General features: G+C 33.3%; 1 long non-coding RNA gene across 1 annotated transcript in view; it reads right to left on the bottom strand.

The window, feature by feature from the left end:
- Positions 1 to 333: 333 nt before the first annotated feature.
- Positions 334 to 6,745, bottom strand: part of LOC132705880 (uncharacterized) — a 29,961-nt gene continuing 23,549 nt past the window's right edge. Inside the window, exons 2-3 of the long non-coding RNA XR_009619526.1 lie at positions 1,786 to 1,990; positions 334 to 453 (exon numbers count right to left, since the gene is read on the bottom strand). This is a non-coding gene — a long non-coding RNA (uncharacterized LOC132705880). The remainder of the gene's footprint in view (positions 454 to 1,785; positions 1,991 to 6,745) is intronic.

The following is a 6,745-nucleotide window of genomic DNA, read 5'->3' as shown; positions in this document are numbered from 1 at the left end:
TATATATATATATATATATATATATATATATATATATATATAGGTAAGACCTCATTCATGAGAGTAGGTACAATCGCGCCGAAAGAAAACTAGAAAAAACTAGAAACTGGAAAAGATATGTAATCTAAAACGTATATATAGGTTACAAAAATGTCAGTTTTATCTTAACTCGGTCCAGCAATCACTCCTTAAAATAAATGTCAACTAAGCAATAGCCGTATATATATTTTATTAAATTACGTTTCTTATACTTTACTTATATTACATTTACGTCCTATTTATTTTTAAACAACGTAATATCTACTTACTAAATTATAATTTTCAAAATTTCTCCTTTTTCTGCATGTCTAACAAATTAAATTTCATTGCAAGTTCATTTCAAATCACCGGGGTCAGAACTTGTTTGACAAACTCACAACTGCTGCCGCTGCCTGATCTTGCTATCTCATTGACCTAGCAAAATAAAAAAAAAACAAGACATGATGTAGGTAGACTAAACAACAATGGTTCGTTCAGGTTATAATTTATCAAATCTTATGTTATATATTGCCATAGACCTTTAATTACATAAATTATTAGTTCTTCAGTAATATAAAATACCGCAAAAAAATAACTGAAATGAAAACACTGAAAGCAGTAAGCATAGCACACAAACTACTCAAAATAGACTTCAAGTCGCCGTAAAGAAGGCTGAGAAGATGGCGGACGACGAGACGGAGGAGAAGCCGACGAGACTCGAGCGAGTCCGGCACGGCACGACCGCGAGTAATTGCGTCATTGGTTGCAGCCGAACAGTGTTGTCAAATGTGGTCTTATAAACAAATATATTATTTTTACGTTTTTGTAATTTTTGTACTTAGATGAATCCGTATTTTCTGTTCGTTTCCAAAAATAATAAAAACAAGTAGATTTTAAAGGTTTGATTCCGTTTTCTTTTAGGACTTGCCCACACTGACGTCGATGTAGATGTACACAAAAACGTTAGCAATAAAATGTCTCCCAAAACACCACAAATCTAAAAAAACTAAGTATTTTCCTTCTCAGTTGTTCAAAATTTAACTTTTTAGGTTTCATTTTGTTTTAGAGTTTTTCACTTTTTGCCTTTATTTCTATTATAATGTTCTCGTTACTGCGCAAGGGGATATCCTCAGGCCTTTATTTAGAGGATATCTGTGGTACATCGTGTACAGTAAATCCGCAAGCTATCTGGGTGATTTCCATGTATTGCGAGCAAGTAACTAACTTCTAAAAAACGGAGTTGCGAGATCCTTGGGACCCGTTTATTATCAACTCACAGTAACTATTAAACAAATAGAAAAAAATCAAGATTTAGAAACATTAATAAAATTCAATTAATGCAAAAGAGTGTCCAATAATGATATTTGGCAAACTATTCAGGAATCAATGTAGAAATTCACCGGTAGAATTTGAACGGTTGATAATATATTTTTTAATAAGCTTTCGTGCAGCTATACTCAAACCGAAATAGAAAAAACAGATAAAATCTAAAAATATAAAAAAATTATATTAAATTTATTTTAATAGGTCCGATATTTTTCACCTAATACTTTTTAAAACGCTATGGCAGACAGAGCTTAATGAGTTAAATATTACTACTAATACCAAGGTATTTCAATTACTTTTACATGCTGAAATTCTAAACAATTTTCTATAATATCTATATTACATTATTTTCATGTTCTCCAATCTCATGATCTGATACGAACTTTGGTATAGAAGTTACAAAGTAATTATATTTCACAATTAAAGGTTAGGTTCCCTTACTCAAACAATAATCTCCATTGGCTCTCGAGCTTCCTCTGGTTAACGTCTGGTACTCTCTGATCTTACATGGTTGATGGCTTGTCCAACGAGTTTTGTCTCTTGAAGCTGGCTTATCTTCATGCTTCCAACAGGGCATATTTCCAGTACAAATATGTTTCGACAACTTGCAATTTTTGTGCTCCGAAACGATCCACTCGTAGTATAACTTAAACAAGGAGCCGAATGTTTTTGGTAAATGTCAATACAATCCGATATCTCATATATTCTATTCCATGTATAACATAATTAGTGGGTCATATGGTGTTATACGTTCTCTAAGTTCATTAGGGATCGATGATAAAACACGAGGTATGCTCAAAAATTAAATTTTATCAAAAATAATTTACTTATTCATCAAAATTAATGTTGTCTCATTCAAAGTAATTCCTCCCAGATATAATACCTCGAGGTACTTGTAGTTGGCTATGACATTAAGGTATAAACAAACTTTGACATTTCTGTTTGTTTTTGTTGTTTTTCATATTCCTATTTAAAAAGCTAATAATAATAAATAATAATATGAAGTAATATGAATAAAAATATAGGAAATCTTGAGATTTTGTTAATTGAATACGCCAAAACGGCACCACCTATTTGGGACACCCTGTATAAGCTGAGGGGCATCTGTCAAACTGATTGAGTAGTTCATCATCTCATTAGTCACAACACAATTTTATATGGGGCAATCAAAATATGAAAAAAAAAACGCATAACCTCAATTTCTGCCTAAACTATGCATAATTGCAATAGGAATTTCTTAACAAAGTGACCTCTATTTTAACCAAGGAATAAAAAAATGTCGACACTTTTGGGACACCCTTTATTAACAAAATTATAATTTTTTAAATCTTCAAGAGAATCCAAGAAACATTTTTACGAATATTTTTTTTCGTATCTCCTATGGGTTTTCAGATCTTAATCCTGTTAATGTTTCTCATCAAACAAACGATTTTAATGGCAAACGTCAGATTTGAACCGCTTACGGTGGACTTTCGTAAAATTGAATTTCCAAATTAAACAACTAAAAAAAAATGGGGAAGATGGCGCTTTAAATACCGGCTTAGAAATAAAAGCTTCCCTTTCGCTTTCCCGCTCCGGATCTAATATAAATGCCGAAATAAATCTCGCGGTGTGAGTGACGTCGGAATTTTTTTAATAAAATCAGGCCGTTGTCGACACAAAAATCCTACATTCCCGACGAATTTCGGTCGGGGATTTTCGGCTCTCGCTGATTAATTCCGAGCCTTTCCTCACGCCAAATCGGAATTTTCCATATTCTATATATATGTATCTAGATACGTTTCTATAGCGGGATGTGGCGAGCAGCTTGTGATCAACCGATGTACAGGGTGGCCCGTGTAAGATACCTTATCTCAATGAGTATGACACAATGTTAAATACCAAAAGTGTGTGTTCAAAATTCTAATTTTACTTGATATTGAGGTTTTTTTTTCATTACATAGAATACGAAATTATGAGTAATTTTTGAGAAAAATGATTTTTTTTCAAAACCCAAATCAATATTCACTGCTACGTGCTATATGCTACAATTAAAACCACAAGCACAAGGACGTCCGTAAAACGTCCTTTAACGTCCACGGTATATCAGATACGTATGTCCGTAGGATGTTTGTTAGTACATACTAAGGATATCCAGATATACTAGTTGAGACGTCGTTAGCATATCCGACTGTGAGGATATACTCCTTACTTAATTATTAGGTTATTTTCAACAGTCTATGAGAAACACTGGAAAGGTAATGTCCAGTAGTCCCATTGGTTGTATGACTACAAAACCTGTATCCCAGTATTTGGTACTCGCGTGTGATGGAATTAACCTATTAGGTATTGTTGGTGAAGTCATCAGTGGAATATCAGGCGATATTCATAACATTAATAAAACACATTTTAAACACATCTGATTTTTTTCATTTTAGATATGATAAAATTGAAGGTATATAATATACCAAAAATATAGAACAACCTAACTTAGAGTAACTACATCTAAGTTTTCTGTCATTCTTTGATGAGAGTATTTCTTTTGAGCCAAGCAGCAACTCTTACATTCTTTTAGTGCTTGTGATGTGTTTGCCTTCTTATCGACATCTGAAAGTATCTTAGTTTTGAGAAAGACGGGTTTTATATATCTGTACTTTGTAAAAATAAAATAAAAAGAACGAGACCGGTATCTTATGTTTAAAAAACAGATTTAAAAAATCCGCCTTTTAAGTAAATGCTTGATTTGGCGCTGATGGTCTTCTCATGAAAGTGATCTTAGATGCACGATGATGTAGGTATACCTTTATGAATTCAACTTCATTAAGTACAAACCTCATTAAACTCTCATCGATAAGATCTCTTTCATCAGAGTAGGTACTATCGCGCGCAAAAAAAAGACGTAGACATCGGAGATGGAAGGACCTCTGAAGAAGCTCGCCACTCGTGCTAGCGAAACGTTAGGAAGAAATTCCAATCGACGACGGCTTTTAAACCCGAATGAAGATAATAGCTTATCAACGGGCCGCGAAAGCCTTAACCAATTTATCAGTAATTATACTGTTTGAATGGTACGAAATTTATTAATCTAATAATATGTTATTGTTATTAATTTGCTAAAAATTGTGATTTTTTCGTTACAGTAGTAGAAAAAATATAGAATGCAACATATTTGGTAAACTCTTTATCTCACTCGTTTATTAAGCATTCGTCATTCAAATGCCGTTTACCGCATTTATTGCATATATACTATTTCCATTTTCTTTGAGGGGAAAAACGGTGTTTTTTTTACACTTGAAAAGTATGATTGGGAATTATTATTATGGATCGATGGAATATTTAATCCTTCGACCTATTTATGGCGAAAATATTTTATACAGGGTGATTAGAAATTACAGTAAAAAAAAGTTTATTCTAATTTAAGAAAAATAATTTTCATTAAACCGAACGCCCTGTACTTAACAAGTTTATTGGGATTGGAATTTAATTATGTATCATTTCATATCTATTGGTAGTTTAGAAGTTATGCCCAAACTTAAACTCAATATAAAATCAACGCTTAACGCAAGTAGATAGAACTTATTACGTATAACAAGACATTTTCCCCATAACCTCAATCTTTGGCAATAGCAGCAAGCTGTGCTAGAGACCTGGGACTAAGATTTCGACAACACGTCAATTACAATCTAAAGATACAAGAAAAACTGACTGTCATGTTTAAATTTTGCAAATGTATTTTATCGCCAATGTAAATTTCAATCCCAATAGGGGGCTGCGGATTTGGAGTAAGAAACAGTAGGCAAAGTTAATTACGGGGTCGGTTGTAAAAGCACTATATTTCTGGTGCAAGTATACATAGAAATATATAAGTATTTCACCTTAAGTCTCTCTCAAATGGAGCACCCTGTGCGAACGATAGAAAATATAGGAGAGGAACAAGATCGAGATTCGAGAGGCTTCTCACGCCGTTTATACCACAATGTATTGCCGCTATTGATAGGGTAATTGGTTTTTGCGGTAATATAAAAGAAAGCGTCGGCCCTTTTGCCTCGCGGACGATTTAAATAGGGTTCGGTAGGTTTGCGTCCTAAATTCCTAATGTCGTTTTAATGGAGGTCGCCTGTACTATGTCAGTATTTCGGAAGCGTCCGTGAATAGACACGATGGTGAGTGGGACTTTGAATTGGAGGAAGGAAATCTGGAAAATGTCGTATTCGTGCCAATGGAATTTTTAAAATTATAATTGGCAATCGATTTAAGGGAGAAGTTTCGATTATTTCCGCCAAAAGAGAAGATTCTTTCCACTATAAAGTTACCTATTGTAATACTATTTACTGAAACCTGTTTCTATGCTGTCTTTAGATAGATTGTATATTTGGCAAAAAAGATTTGGTTATGTTTTATGAAATATTAGAAAATGTATACACATTTTTTTCACTTAAAATTATGCTTTCTTTAATGTTCAATAGATTATCTCTAAATAATAATGCAGACATATTTTCCAATTTAGGTTCATACGTTCCCAACACAAATGCACAATGGCGGCTATATGCGATTAGAAAGGAATATACTTCTAAGGTGTAAAATATATTTTCTAAAATCGTTTGCACTAATCTTGACAGGTCACAAATTTTACTGATAGAATTGTATATTTTTGGCAACAAAATTTTGGTTGTTTTATGAAATATTAGAAAATGTATACACATTTTTTTCACTTAAAACTATGCTGTCTTTAGATTTCAATAGATTGTCTCTAAATATGCGAAACAAGAATTTGTTATTTAAACATGGCGATGAGGTAATTAGTCTTCCAAAGAAAGAAATATCCAAATAAATCAAATCTTAATGTAAAATTAAACGGAACGAAGTTGCAGTAGGTTGTTTAAAACATCAACTTGTTTAGGAACAACCTTCGCTTATCCTGGCGCAGATTCCCCAGACAAAATATTACGTCTGTTTACTGGGAAGGAAAAAAAAACAATATCTCGTTTTCTCGAGCGGCTTAAAATGCATTGTTCTGCATCGAGACGCAAGGGCGGAAAATTTATTGCTTTCCGAGAATATAGCAGCAAATTAAGTAGATTTCTCCGAAAAAACCCTTAATTCGCCAAGAAATATGTACTGAGTATCCATTTCCGGAGTAATTGGTATCTCGGCTCGTAAATACGTCGGTAATGTGAAACATTTCCCGGAAAAATAACACCCACTTCCTGAACGACCGCGTGATGAAAATATGGAGGGTGTGGTGGGGTGTCAGCGCTGTTTCAACTCCTTCTGGGTGGGTTTTGGGTTCAGTTTTCGTGGTAAGTCATATTTATATGTGGAGATGCGATATCTTGATGCCAAATTAAATTTAAATAATTCCTAACCGGCACATTTTCTAACAACTGTTCTGTTTCTGTTGCAAGGAAACTTAAATATCGTT

The sequence above is a fragment of the Cylas formicarius genome, unplaced genomic scaffold (assembly GCF_029955315.1).
Source record: "Cylas formicarius isolate icCylForm1 unplaced genomic scaffold, icCylForm1.1 PGA_scaffold_8__14_contigs__length_24414737, whole genome shotgun sequence".
Taxonomy (NCBI): Eukaryota; Metazoa; Arthropoda; class Insecta; order Coleoptera; family Brentidae; genus Cylas; species Cylas formicarius.
The sequence above is the reverse complement of the archived record's forward strand: the minus strand, read 5'-3'. Positions and strand labels throughout refer to the sequence as shown.